This window comes from Capricornis sumatraensis, chromosome 23, assembly GCF_032405125.1.
Source record: "Capricornis sumatraensis isolate serow.1 chromosome 23, serow.2, whole genome shotgun sequence".
NCBI classification, from domain to species: Eukaryota; Metazoa; Chordata; class Mammalia; order Artiodactyla; family Bovidae; genus Capricornis; species Capricornis sumatraensis.
Genome location: NC_091091.1, coordinates 35960380 through 35974645, shown reverse-complemented (window position 1 = coordinate 35974645; position 14266 = coordinate 35960380). Strand labels below are relative to the sequence as shown.

Sequence of the window (14266 nt, the reverse complement as noted above, 5' to 3'; positions counted from 1 at the left end):
CACATACTACTGCTAGCTAGGGGTGTTACAGTCATAATTAAGAGTCTTAAAGATGTCTGAATGCTAGTGTTTGGCAATCTAAAACATAAAATACTATACTGAAGACAATAAAGAAAATTGTTTAAAAATTAGAATGATTTACTTTAAATGGAAATGGCTTTCTTAAACATATAAATTGATCAAATAATAAGTTAAATGGCAGAGGCTCCCCCTTCAATGAAGAGGCTCCCTCTTCAATTAAAGTCTGATTAATGTGTACAAGTGGCTACCTACTTAAAAACGTCCTACTCTGGTAGACATATTACGTATCTGGCAGAACAAAATAATCATCGTGATTTCTAAAATTCTACCAGTAAGAATATTATTTATGATACAATTAGAATTAAACCTTTATAATCCATATAACTCAGTAACAGGCAGGGACTAAAAAATAATGGTATAGCACAAAAAAATAACCTCAGTAAAGATGTTTATTCCTCAAACATGTTCATGAGTATTAAAAAAATGGAGCCAGTGGATTTTGGTGGAAATAATACTTTTAGAATGAGAAGCCTTAATTTACCTTTTAACTTAGCAATTATTACAATATTTAGCCATATGCCATCTGTATAAGGATTGTAGGTCATATAACTCATATTAAAAGGTTTTATTGAATAATAAAAGAATTTAAAAATTTAAATTTAACGGGATTATTGAGGAAAGGGACAAGAGATAGGTAAAAACAAAAACACTTGATATATAGCTTATGATAGAATATATTTTATAACCAAAGGAAACTATATATTTCAGTGAAAATGTAATACAAATACTAATATTATTTCAGTCAAGATTTTATTTAAACAATCCAACTTAAAAAACTTTCCATTTAATTTTACTTTTACCTCAGGTCTAAAGATAAACAGATGATAGAGAGAGGTGTATAGATTTATAATGTATTTTATATGATATATATAATAGCCCACATTCACTACTTTATGTATATTTGTAAGAGTTTACTAGTTAACAAAAAACTTTAAAAGAGTTTGTATTTACCTACTCAAATTGCATTTAAACTATTTGCATTTCATCAGCTCTGACTTTTTCAGAAAATTTTCTTCCTACCTAAAACGAAGCATACAAGTGACAGTAACTTTAAAGCATCTAATGAGAAACTTTTCATTAATCCAACATACCAATTACTATAAGCATTCTAATAATTCAGTGGCAAAAACATTTTCTCATCTGTTTAAAAAATAAAATCTTATGGTGTGATTAAAATGGTAGAATTATGAAATACTATAGCTAGAAAGCCACTTATATTTTCCCTACAATACTTATGACTATAATAAAGCCTCTACTTAATTTTGTAAGTGAAGTGATCACTATTAAGGCTGGAAAACCATTCTTTTGGACAATTCGATTCATTAGAAATTTTGTTTTAACTTGCACTGTCTTTCTCTATCCTGGAGAAGGAAATGGCAACCGACTCCAGTATTATCACCTGGAGAATCCCACAGACAGGGGAGCCTGGCAGGCTACAGTCCATGGGGTCTTTACGACCCCACAAAGCAACTACACACCACAGATATCTCTCTATAATATCAACTGACTGATTTTAATTCACGTGTTTAGTGTTCCACGTATATGTGTGCTTAGTCATTCAGTCGTGTCTGACTCTTTGCAACGCCCTAGACTGTACTCTGCCAGAGTCCTCTGTCCATGGGATTTTCCAGGCAAGAATACTTGACTGGGATGCCATTTCCTACTCCAGGGGATCTACCTGACCCAAGGACCCAACTTGCGTCTCTTGAATCTCCTGCACTGGCATAAAGATTCTTTACCACTGCACCACCTGGGAATCCCACACACATACACACATATTTCTCTATAATATCTATCAACTGATTTTAATTCCACTCTCTAATGTTCTATAGAAATAATTAAAATTTTAGTCCACAAAGAAATTTCAAAATATTAAACCCTTATTCATACAATTTCCATGTATACTTTACTTCTGTACATATCCCAGTTTGTCAATGTCCCTGTTAATATGCAGCAACTGGTACTGGATAATCCTCTTCAGTTCAACTCAGTTCAGTCATTCAGTCCTGTCCAACTCTTTGTGACCCCATGGACTGCAGCACGCCAGGCTTCCCTGTTCATCACCAACTCACAGAATTTACTCAAACTCATGTTCATTGAGTCGGTGGTGCCATCTAACCATCTCATCCTCTGTCGTACCCTTCTCTTCCTGCCTTTAATCTTTCCCAAAATAAGGGTCTTTTCAAATGAGTGAGTTCTTCGCATCAGGTGGCCAAAGTATTGCAGTTTCAGCTTCAGCATCAGTCCTTCCAATGAATATTCAGGACTGATTTAATTTAGGATTGACTTGTTTGATCTCCTTGCAGTCCAAGAGACTCTCAAGAGTCTTCTCCAACACCAACTTTCAAAGGCATCAATTCTTCAGCATTCACCTTTCTTTATAGTCCAACTCTCACATCCATACATGCCTACTGGAAAAACCATAGCTTTAACTAGATGGACCTTTGTTGGCAAAGTCATGTCAGTGCTTTTTAATATGCTGTCTAGGTTGGTCATAACTTTTCTTCCAAGGAGTAAGCGTCTTTTAATTTCATGGCTGCAGTCACCATCTGCAGTGATTTTGGAGCCCCAAAAGATAAAGTCTGTCACTGTTTCCACTGTTTCCCCATCTACTTGCCATGAAGTGATTGGACTGGATGGCCTGATCTTAGTTTTCTGAATGTTGAATTTTAAGCCAACTTTTTCACTCTCCTCTTTCACTTTCATCAAGATGCTCTTTAGTTCTTCTTCACTGTCTGCCATAAAGGTGGTGTCATCTGCATATCTGAGGTTATTAATATTTCTCCCGGTAATCTTGATTCCAGCTTGTGCTTCAGGCAGGCCAGTGTTTCTCATGATGAACTCTGCATATAAGTTAAATAAGCAGGGTGACAATATACAGCTTTGACGTACTCCTTTTCCTATTTGGAACCAGTCTGTTGTTCCATGTCCAGTTCTAACTGTTGCTTCTTGACCTGCATACAGATTTCTCAAGAGGCAGGTCAGGTGGTCTGGTATTCCCATCTCTTTCAGAATTTGTTGTGATCCACACAGTCAAAGGCTTTGACATAGTCAATAAAGCAGAAGTAGATGTTTTTCTGGAATTCTCTTCCTTTTTGATGATCCAATGGATGTTGGCAATTTGATCTCTGGTTTCCTGCGTTTTCTAAATCCACCTTGAACATCTGGAAGTTTACAGTTCACATACTGTTGAAGCCTGGCTTGGAGAATTTTGAGCATTCCTTTGCTAGCATGTGAGATGAGTGCAATTGTGTGGTAGTTTGAACATTCTTTGGCATTGCCTTTCTTTGGGACTGGAATGAAAACTGACCTTTTCCAGTCCTGTGGCCTGGATATCCTCTCTATATTGATAATACAAAGGAATAAAGTTGTTTGTTTTTGTTTTTTGAGAAAAGATTACAGACAATATTTTTGGACATGTTAGTCTGAAATGTCTTTTATATATCAAGTGGGCATATCAAGAAGGTAGCTGGATAGTCAAATCTAGTGTTGATAAAATAGGACTGGGTTGAGGTATAAGATCAGTTCAGTTGCCAAGTTGTGTCCCACTCTTTGTGACCCATGGACTGCAGCACACCAGGCTTCAGGGTTGAGTAATAAATTTCTAAATAACAAATTAACATTCCTTGGAGATTTTCATCTTATACATTTTTGACATCCATTCTACCACCTATAGTTATTAGGTCTGACACAGACTGTTGTCTACCACACCTTTCCATATGCAGTACTTTTCAGAGCAGCCAACTAAGCATATGCAGCCCATAAGCATATTAAAACTTAAGGGAAAATATGAACACTTTATCAAAGGAGAATCAGGAAACATTTAAAAAGTAAAATAAGTGAAAAAAAGCAGAGTGAATGGATATATGAAAACAATAAAATATTATGCTAGAAGAATAGATTGAGAAGCAAGAAGGAGAGGAAAAAGGAAAATTTGATATAAAAGCTAAATGGTTTGGAAGATAGAAACAGAAATGTGATCGGAAAACTAATGAGAACCTGAAAATAGCAAGGAAAAATGGACTTAAAAAAGTATTTGCGCATAAGGTAGATACAATTCCTTGAATTAAAAAAACAAGATGACAATAATCCTTCACCTGTCTACATAAGAGTAAAATTAAATAATATCAAGTATAAAACAAAAATTCTTGGCAACGGGTTTGCCGCCAGGACACAGGTGTCACGAAAACCACCATTAAACCTAAGCCAAAATGGGAAAGGAGAAGACCCACATCAACATCGTTGTCATTGGGCACGTAGATTCAGGGAAGTCTACCACAACTGGCCATCTGATCTACAAATGTGGCAGGATTGACAAGAGAACAATTGAAAAGCTCGAGAAGGAGGCTGCCAAGATGGGAAAGGGCTCCTTCAAATATGCCTGGGTCTTGGACAAACTGAAAGCTGAACGTGAGTGTGGTATCACCACTGATATCTCCCTGTGGAAATTTGAGACCAGCAAGTACTATGTTACCATCATTGATGCCCCAGGACACAGAGACTTCATCAAAAACATGATTACAGGAACATCCCAGGCTGACTGTGCTGTCCTGATTGTTGCTGCTGGTGTTGGTGAGTTTGAAGCCGGTATCTCCAAGAACAGGCAGACCCGTGAGCATGCCCTTCTGGCTTACACCCTGGGTGTGAAACAACTAATTGTTGGCATTAACAACATGGAGTCCACGGAGCCACCCTACAGCCAGAAGGGATACGAGGAAATTGTTAAGGAGTCAGAACCTCCATTAAGACAATTGGCTACAGCCCCAACACAGTAGCATTTGTGCCAACTTCTGGCTGGAATGGTGACAACATGCTGGAGCCAAGTGCTAATATGCCATGGTTCAAGGGATGGAAAGTCACCCATAAGGATGGCAATGCCAGTGGAACCACCCTGCTTGAAGCTCTGGATTGCATCCTGCCACCAACTCGCCCAACTGACAAACCCTTGCGTTTGCCTCTCCAGGATGTCTATAAAATTGGTGGTATTGGTACTGTCCCTGTGGGTCGTGTGGAGACTGGTGTTCTCAAACCTGGCATGGTGGTCACCTTTGCTCCAGTCAATGCAACAACTGAAGTGAAGTCTGTAGAAATGCACCATGAAGCACTGAGTGAAGCCCTTCCTGGGGACAATGTGGGCTTCAATGTCAAGAACATGTCTGCCAAAGATGTCCGTCGTGGCAATGTGGCTGGTGACAGCAAAAATGATCCACCCATGGAAGCTGCTGGCTTCACAGCTCAGGTGATTATTTTGAACCATCCAGGCCAGATCAGTGCTGGACATGCACCTGTGCTGGACTGTCACACAGCTCACATTGCTTGCAAGTTTGCTGAGCTGAAGGAGAAGATTGATCGTCGTTCTGGGAAAAAGCTGGAAGATGGCCCTAAATTCTTGAAATCTGGTGATGCTGCCATCATTGATATGGTTCCTGGCAAGCCCATGTGTGTCGAGAGCTTCTCTGATTATCCTCCCCTGGGGCGTTTTGCTGTGCATGACATGAGACAGACAGTCGCTGTGGGTGTCATCAGAGCAGCGGACAAGAAGGCAGCTGGAGCTGGCAAGGTCACCAAGTCTGCCCAGAAAGCTCAGAAGGCTAAATGAATATTATCCCCAATACCTGCCACCCCAGTCTTAATCAGTGGTGGAAGAACGGTCTCAGAACTGTTTATCTCAATTGGCCATTTAAGTTTAATGGTAAAAGACTGGTTAATGATAACAATGCATCGTAAAACCTTCAGAAGGAAAGGAGAATGTTTTTGTGGACCATATGCTTTGTGTGTGGCAGTTTAAGTTATTAGTTTTTAAAATCAGTACTTTTTAATGAAAATAACTTGACCAAAAATCTGTCACAGAATTTGAGACCCACTAAAAAAAGTTTAATGAGAAAAAAAAAAATCTTAAGAGAAAAATATGAAGTTTTAAAGAGAAAGAATATATCACATAAATAAGAATTAGAATGATGTGGCATTTTTATAATTTAAATCTAAGTTGATATTTTATCAATAAAATATATATCTAGTTTATAATCCAGCTGAGCATTACTTTACAAAATCTGAAGGTCATTTTAGTTTCACATGACTACTTTTAGTGAGAATCAAGAATTTTGCATTTAAATAATATTAATTACAGCTAACACTGATTAAGTCCTAACTAGAAATTCTGACATGTATTACTTTTTTAACTTGCAAAACTACCCTAAAACAGAGTGGTAGACAAAATTCTAATAAGGCCTCCAAGATTCCAGTCCTTGGTGTACACACCCTATATATCCTTTCCCATGAATCTATGGAAAGGATGGAAGCCACACCACTAATCAGGTTACATTTTACGGCAAAGGTGATGGAACAGTCACTCCCATGATTGTTACATTACATCAGACTCCACTTTAACAGACTAAAGAGAAAGATTTTAAACAAAAGAGATTATTCAGCTGATATTGAAGAGGCAACACGCCATGATTCTTAGAGGATCAGATGGCAGGCAATGGCAGTCAGCAGTTAGCTTCTGGGGGCTGAGAACATACCATGACTGAAAGCAGCAAAAAAAGTGGGACCTCAGTCCTACAACTTCAAGCAACCGAATTCTGCCAAAACATCTGGGCACAGATAAGAGCCTGACAGATACCCTGACTACACCCGGGGAAACACTGAGCAGAGGAACGAGCTTGACCCACTAAAACTCACATTCTACATGGGTGTTGTTTTCAGCTGATAAGTTTGTGGTTAAATGCTATTTAGCAAGAAAACTAATAAAGGCAGACCCTATTATCATTTCCAGTTTTGCAAATGAAGAAACTGAAGTACTGACACTTAAAAAAGACTCCTTTCCAATCATACAGCTCAAAAATGTAAAATGTAAAGCTATATTCTGATTTAGGATCTGTGTTCTCAATACCTACTCTGTAGTGCCATGAAGAAAGTAAGCAACTGTCACCTGGAGAGGTAGATAAAAACATTCACAGAAGACCGGCAGTGATTAAAAAAATATTATGTATAATTTACCTTGTACCAGGTTAATTAGAATTAATATACTTCCTGTGTATTTTAAAATTACAGGAAGTCTCCTTTCTCACTTCAATAACAATCGTATAATTTCTTCTGTGAAATCTGTAATATTTTCCTAATATAGGCAAATATCAATTTCAGAAAGATACCTTTATTCCATAAATAATTATATATTTTGAGCAAGGTCACCTATGATAGCATATATTTGTTGATTTCTGGTCACTAGAAAAAAATCTCCTGCCCCAACAAGGAATTATTTTATTCAAACATTTGTTTTCTTATTGAGGCAGTGCACTCTAGTCTCATATGTTCCAGTATGGAAGCTAAAAAAGCTCTTTTTGGGAGATCTTTTTTCTTCCACCCTCCACTACAACAATGGAATAGACGGGTGACCTAAATTTGCCAGACTCATTCACCTATGATTCTCAGATCTTGACTGAGTAATATGGAAGAATTGAAACATCCATGAGACTTCACTTACTACAGTAGCCATGACTAGGCAAGAATGTAAAGCACTTCATAGAACTGAAAACTTCTAGGGCTAAGAGCTTTCTGTCTATTGTAAACTGGATTACTTATTCCCTGCTTCACATTGTAAGTAGCATGTTATACTAATAATATATTTTCCATCTGCCTGTTATCAGAGACAGTTTCTACTCCTTACAATAAATTTTATCTAATAAAACTACTATACAATTTCATTTTTGGAGGAAAAAAAAAGGTTTGGTTTTGTTTTATAAGAATCCACATGTGGTTACTTCATTCCTAGCTTTTTAAGGAATCTGCATGCTGTTCTCCATAGTGGTAGTATCAATTTGCATTCCCACCAACAGTGTAAGAGGATTCCATTTTCTCCAAACCCTCTCTATGTAGACTTGCTGTGATTTCTCCCTCGGGAGAAACAGATTACTCATCTCTTAATTTAAAAACTATTCATTGAATTACTTCACCTAAGCAAAGAGGACAGTTTCTATTGTAACAGAATTCTGACGCTAATAGGGGATAAAAGACATGACTGAGCGACTGAACTGAAGTGAAACGATAATTACAACAAAATGTGACATGCTGAAGAATCTGCCTGTTTAAGAGAAGAGTCATGTATAAGAGGAGGTTATATCTGCACTGGGACAAAGGCTAAGCAATAGTTAGGAAGATCCAGAGAGATGATATGGGGTGGGAGGTGGGAGGTGGGGGTCATGTTTGGGAACTCATGTACACCCGTGGCGGATTCATGTCAATGTATGGCAAAACCAATACAGTATTGTAAAGTAAAATAAAGTAAAAATAAAAATTTAAATTAAAAAAATTAAAAGAAAAGTCATCATCAGAAAAAAACAAAAAAGAGTAGACAGATGCTGGAACTGCAAGTTAACTTGGTATGGCAAGACTTAGAGATAATAAAATAAAATAAAGAGATGTTATAACAATAAAAGGGTCAATACAGCAGGAATATTAGCCAAAGTAAATATCTGTAGAAAAGAGTGCAATCGCGAAGAATTAAAAAGAAAATCGGAGAGTATTGAGAAAAGAAACTGAAAAAATCACCAAATATAGTTGGCAATTCCAAAAACATTCTCAATAATTGACAGAAAAGGGTGAAAGAAAATAAGGGTACAGAATACTGAACAATACTATCCACCAAATACTCAACTAACATTCGAAGAAAAACAAAATATTGGAAAGTGCACATGTTTCTCTAAACAGATACAGATTTCCACCAAAAGCAGCCATATTCTGGGCAAAAGGTAAACAAGCAAAACTCAAAGCCAATAAACATAAAAGATTAAAACCACACATAGTTTTCTCTGGCCACAGAGAAAATTAAATTAGGAAATAATAAGAGGGACACACCTGGAAAAAACCAAAGTATTTGAGAATTAAGACAACTCTATGTGACTCAGGAGTCAAAGAGTATATCACAAGGGAAATTAAGAAATATTTGGGGGTGAATGAAAATGAACATAAAACTTTTCAAATTTTGTGGAATGTGCTTAAAGCAATGCATTGAGGTTAATTTATCGCATCAGAGGCATATAAAAGAAGAAAGTTCAAAAATCAGTGATCTAAATTCCAACCTTAAGAAGCTAAAAAAAGTGAATTAAACTAAATTATTTAAAATAAACTATTCATTTTCAACTGTTATATAAGCAGGTATAATTGTTGTACTACTTTTTGTTGTAAGATATCAACCTACTATAGACAAGTAAAATAAATACCATTTATCTTAAATGGTATGAGAAATCATAGAAGAACTTAAACAGGTGAGATATATGATAAGAAGATTAAAAACACTCTTAACATACCAATGATGAGGAGGGAGAAAATGATGATCATCTGTCTACTGCTTACTGCAATTATTTACTGTAGTACAGGCAGGGTTCTACTTTACCTAATTATCTCGTTTAATTATCATGATAACCCTATGATATAAGCACTACTGTCTTTATTTTAAAGATGAGGTAACTAAAGCAAAGGCAAAGGAATAACTTAACTGAGGTCACAAATTGGGGGGAGTGGACAGATTTAACAGAAATCAGAGGAAAAAGTAGTTCAGAATGAAAAAAAGAAATCAGTAAGAAACGCTACAGAGACCTGAATAGCATAAGGACGAAGCAGGATCCATTGGCATGGTAATGAGGACATTATTACTGACAAACTGACTGGTCTGGCTTAAAGCTGCTTGCTACATACTAGCTGTCTGATTTTCAAAATACATGACATAATACATATAAATGGTAGCAGCCTATCATTACAGCACTGAGAAAGGTGAAAATATTCTGGAATTTTAGAATTGGTTTCTAATCACACTTATAGTCTGTTTTCTGCTTTTTTAAACTATAGATGTATATATCTAAGGGAATTTGTGCTCCATTAAGTGGCAAGTTCAGTTCAGTTGCTCAGTCATGTCCAACTCTTTGTGACCCCATGAATTGCAGCACACCAGGCCTCCCTATCCATCACCAACTCCCAGAGTTCACTCAAACTCACGTCCATCGAGTCGGTGATGCCATCCAGCCATCTCATCCTCTGTTGTCCCCTTCTTCTCCTGCCCCCAATCCCTCCCAGCATCAGAGTCTTTTCCAATGAGTCAACTCTTCGCATGAGGTGGCCAAAGTACTGGAGCTTCAGCTTCACCATCGGTCCTTCCAATGAATATTCAGGACTGATCTCCTTTAGGATGGACTGGTTGGATCTCCTTGCAGTCCAAGGGACTCTCAAGAGTCTTCTCCAACACCACAGTTCAAAAGCATCAATTCTTCGGTGCTCAGCTTTCTTTATAGTCCAACTCTCACATCCATACATGACCACTGGAAAAACCATAGCCTTGACTATACCAGCAAATTTGGAAAACTCAGCAGAGGCCACAGGACTGGAAAAGGTCAGTTTTCATTCCAATTCCAAAGAAAGGCAATGCAAAAGAATGCTCAAACTACTGCACAATTGCACTCATCTCACATGCTAGTAAAGTAATGCTCAAAATTCTCCAAGCCAGGCTTCAGCAATACACGACCCATGAACTCCCTGGTGTTCAAGCTGGTTTTAGAAAAGGCAGAGGAACCAGAGATCAAATTGCCAACATCCGCTGGATGGATGGATCTGCTGGATAAAGCAAGAGAGTTCCAGAAAAACATCTATTTCTGCTTTATTGACTATGCCAAAGCCTTTGACTGTGTGGAACACAATAAACTGTGGAAAATTCTGAAAGAGATGGGAATACCAGACCACCTGACCTGCCGCTTGAGAAACCATATGCAGGTCAGGAAGCAACAGTTAGAACTGGACATGGAACAACAGACTGGTTCCAAATAGGAAAAGGAGTACGTCAAGGCTGTATATTGTCACCCTGCTTATTTAACTTCTATGCAGAGTACATCATGAGAAACGCTGGACTGGAAGAAGCACAAGCTGGAATCAAGATTGCCGGGAGAAATATCAATAACCTCAGATATGCAGATGACACCACCCTTATGGCAGAAAGTGAAGAGGAGCTAAAAAGCCTCTTGATGAAAGTGAAAGAGGAGAGCGAAAAAGTTGGCTTAAAGCTCAACATCCAGAGAACTAAGATCATGGCATCCAGTCCCATCACTTCATGGGAAACAGACGGGGAAACAGTGGAAACAGTGTCAGACTTTATTTTGTTGGGCTCCAAAATCACTGCAGATGGTGACTGCAGCCATGAAATTAAAAGACACTTACTCCTTGGAAGAAAAGTTATGCCCAACCTAGACAGTATATTCAAAGGCAGAGACATTACTTTGCCGACTAAGGTCTATCTAGTCAAGGCTATGGTTTTTCCTGTGGTCATGTATAGATGTAAGAGTTGGACTGTGAAGAAACGTGAGTGCCGCAGAATTGATGCTTTTGAGCTGTGGTGTTGGAGGAGACTCTTGAGAGTCCCTAGGACTGCAAGGAGATCCAACCAGTCCATTCTGAAGGAGATCAACCCTGGGATTTCTTCAGAAGGAATGATGCTAAAGCTGAAGCTCCAGTACTTTGGCCACCTCATGCGAAGAGTTGACTCATTGGAAAAGACTCTGATGCTGGGAGGGATTGGGAGCAGGAGGAGAAGGGTACGACAGAGAATGAGATGGTTGGATGGCATTACCAACGCGATGGGCATGAGTCTGAGTGAACTCCGGGAGATGGTGATGGACAGGGAGGCCTGGCGTGCTGCGATTCATGGGGTCACAAAGAGTCGGACACGACTGAGCAACTGAACTGACTGACTGACTGACTAGATGGACCTTTGTTGGCAAAGTAATGTCTCTGCTTTCTAATATGCTATCTAGGTTGGTCATAACTTTCCTTCCAAGGAGTAAGTGTCTTTTAGCTGCAGTCACCATCTGCAGTGATTTTGTAGCCCAAAAAAAAAAAGTCTAAATCAGGATTCTATAAATCCAACTAGAATAGAGTTCAGTCTATATACTTGGTAAAATAGAACCTAGAGACAGAAAGGGAATGAGCCAATTCAACAATTATTTCTATAACATGGTATAAAAAATGTCAAGGGAAGCAACTTTAATTTAAGATGGTCATAGAGGGAGACACTGAGTTCTTGAAGTTCCCAAAGACTTTTCCTTTGGATGCCTTTCTTTTTAAGTCTTTAACATCTTGTGTTACTTCGAAGCTAATTTAAAGTTGAATTCCTTTACCTATAACTAAGACAATGCTGATTAACATTTTTCGAGCTACTTGACAGTGGAGAATACTTTCAGTACTATTTCATCCCCTAGCAAAATATCCTGTGTGTGACTGAAACTTAAAAAACATCTGCTGGATAGTATAGCCAAAAATTTATATAAGTGTACAATATCCGCCATTTCCGTAGGAAGCACTACTTTATATTAGCCTTTGACTGATTAAATACAGAAGATACTGAAGAAATAACAATTATTATCAATCCTCTTTATTTTCTTAATTTTTCAGAAATATACAAAATTCTATCATCACGCTACTAAGTTTCTTCTCATTAAAGGCAAAATTAGATCCAAATGGGATCAAACCAGATGAAGTACTTTCAACTTTCTTGAAGTGAAGTGAAGTCGCTCAGTCGTGTCCGACTCTTCGCGACCCCATGGACTGTAGCCTATCAGGCTCCTCCGTCTATGGGATTTTCCAGGCAACAGTGCTGGAGTGGATTGCCATTTCCTTCTCCAGGGGATCTTCCCAACCCAGGACTCGAACCCGGGTCTCCAGCATTGCAGGCAGACGCTTTACCATCTGAGCCACCAGGGAAGCCTAATTTCTACTTTCTTACATATCAGTTAAAGTGTCTCCTTATTCATGTAATACTTTTAAAATTGTGATCTGTTAAATGTGTTTAAACATACATAGAAACATTATAACTCAAAGCACTCAAAAGAACTGTAATATAAAAAAGTACCACACAAACATATTTAAATACTATTGACAATAATTAAAGCAAAATCTATATAAAAGGTTTGGCTTGCAAAAAGGATATGGTACGAAGATGTCCTGTTATGCAAACAACAATTAAATATTAAACTTTTCATACATCTTTTATGCTATAGCATATAAAAAAATTAAATTACAAGCAGAAATTCTAAAATAACATGAAATACTTTCTTTTGGCTATATACACTAATTTCTCTCCCTGTGTAACAAGTCAACTAAAGCAAATATTAAACTATATTAATTAAGTAGAAACAATCATAAAAATTAAATATTTTTTATCAGAAACTATTGCTGCTTGTTTGATGCATCACTGATAAAATTTTGTGAAAATAAAACAGTGACATTTATCTTTGGACAGAGGATTCTTGGTGCCTCATGGGTTCATGGATATTTTTAAGTAGGAATTGGATCTTTTTTACTTTTCACTTTCAGCCACTTTTCAAAATAACTGCTTCTATAGAGTCTAGATTATAAATACTTGATGAACAATTTCATCTATGGATTGTAAACTTTTTCATAACTTGCAGCTTGCTGGAATTTGCAATAGTATTTCCTTAAGACACTTAAAATATATTGATACATGTCTATAAAATGGCATTTATCTGAAAAGTACTTGAAAACTTAAATTCAAACTATAAATTAAGCAAATTATCAGTAAAAGCATAAAATGTATATAGTAACAGTCATTATGTATCGCTATCATATTAATCCAATTACTATATGAACTGAAAATTGTATGTAGGCTTTCTACTTTCTTTCAAAATGGAGTATCAGGGAATGAACTTGTCCTTCTGCCAAAACAACTAGTAAAGCAGACCAATTATACAAAACACTACTGTTCAGATACTGGATATCAAGTAATACAGGACAAAGATTTCAAGAGGAGAAAAATGATGTAAACCTTTGAATGCCACTAATTATTGTGGCTCTGAGGCTGTACTAAAAGCAGAGTGAACACAGGTGCTCTAGAAATTTTCCTGAATTGGGGAAATGGTGCTGGGAATTCTGGAGCGGTCAAGGTGGCTACAATGTACAGGACACTATCCAAAAGAAGACAGAACTGCCCAGAGTGCTGATGACTCTTCAGTTCAGTTCAGTTCTGTCACTCAGTCATGTCCAACTCTTTGCAACCCCATGGACTGCAGCACAGCAGGCTTCCCTGTCCATCACCAACTCATGGCACTTACTCAAACTCATGTCCATTGAGTTGGTGATGCATCCAACCATCTCATCCTCTGTTGTCCCCTTCTCCTCCTGCCCTCAATCT

General features: G+C 37.6%; 1 protein-coding gene and 1 pseudogene across 1 annotated transcript in view; one reads left to right on the top strand and one right to left on the bottom strand.

The window, feature by feature from the left end:
• ATRNL1 (attractin like 1) overlaps positions 1 to 14266 on the bottom strand; it is a 785280-nt gene that overhangs the window by 470415 nt on the left and 300599 nt on the right. The window lies entirely within an intron of this gene.
• LOC138070352 (elongation factor 1-alpha 1 pseudogene) lies at positions 4293 to 5819 on the top strand (annotated as a pseudogene).